The sequence below is a fragment of the Felis catus genome, chromosome B2 (genome assembly GCF_018350175.1).
Source record: "Felis catus isolate Fca126 chromosome B2, F.catus_Fca126_mat1.0, whole genome shotgun sequence".
In the NCBI taxonomy this organism is placed as follows: Eukaryota; Metazoa; Chordata; class Mammalia; order Carnivora; family Felidae; genus Felis; species Felis catus.
Window position 1 is genome coordinate 101,297,885 of NC_058372.1, and position 1,433 is coordinate 101,299,317.

A 1,433-nucleotide genomic window follows, 5' to 3' on the forward strand; every position below is an offset into this window, starting at 1 on the left:
AAACCATAATACTCAAGGCAGTACCTACTTACCTAATGCTCATCCTCTTCAGAATTAATTGCTTATGAAATCCCTTGTCTTCTCATACCTATAAGGTAAAGTTAGCAGAAATAAGCAGCAAAGAGCTATATATATTTTTAATTTTTTTTTAACATTTATTTTTATTTTGGGGACAGAGAGAGACAGAGCATGAACTGGGGAGGGGCAGAGAGAGAGGGAGACACAGAATCGGAAGCAGGCTCCAGGCTCCGAGCCATCAGCCCAGAGCCTGACGCGGGGCTCGAACTCACGGACCCTGAGATTGTGACCTGAGCTGAAGTCAGACGCTTAACCGACTGAGCCACCCAGGCGCCCTGCAAAGAGCTATATTTAAAGTGCCTGAAAGTTACTCCCTAAAAAGCAAAGGTAATACATTTCTTCATTTGAACAATGAAAACAAGTCCTTTCAGTCAAACATACAAACAGGACCACGATAACCATTGTAATTTAGAGGTATAAAAAGGGTAATCACACACACATACACACACACTCGCACTCACACACATACATGCACAAACACACATAAAATCAAAATGTCACTAATTCAACCTAGTTGTAGGAAAAGTGAGGTTCAGTTAATAAAGTTAGAATTATAGAATATTCTCATAATAAAATTGGATTCATTCATTCCATAGCAAGAATAGCAAATTAGCTGAATACTTTGATGTAATAGACCTCTTTAGACTCAATAGAATAATTTTGTTGGTGTTACTGTTTTCAAATGGTTGCTTCTAAGACCACTCATCCTATTATATAGGTTAATTTTTTTAAGTTTGTTTATTTATTTTGAGAGAGAGAGAGAGAGAGAGAGAGCACATGTGCGAGAGAGAGGAGGAGGGGCAGAGAGAAAGGGAGGGAGAGAATCTCAAGCAGGCTCTACTTTGTGAGTGCAGAGCCTAACATAGGGCTCGATCTCACCAACCGTGAGCTCATGGCCTGAGCCGAAATCAAGAATCTACGCTTAACCGACTGAGCCACCCATGTGCCCCTAGGTTAATTTTTTTATATAGTATTACTAATACTACTAATTTATTTAATGTATTTTCTTTTGAATAAACCTATTCTGATAGCGTGAAAGGCTCTTAGTTGAAATGAGTCCTCTTGCTTTAAATGAGCTACTTTCAGAGTAACACATGCGCTTTTTAAAAACCCTTTCTGCTATTTTTCATTACAATGTGATTTATTTTCTCCGTGAAATGAGTAAGATTGGTAAAAGAAAGAAAAGTAATGCCCTGTAAAATAGTTAGAAGAGGAAGGGAAGACACTATCAACTTCCTATTTTGTAGGTAAGGAGGTACAGTCCTTGATTATAGAAAACACTCAACTACTGATTGATATGTAAGTATTTAAAGGGCAAACATAGGGGTGCCTGAGTGGCTCACTTGGTTAAACAA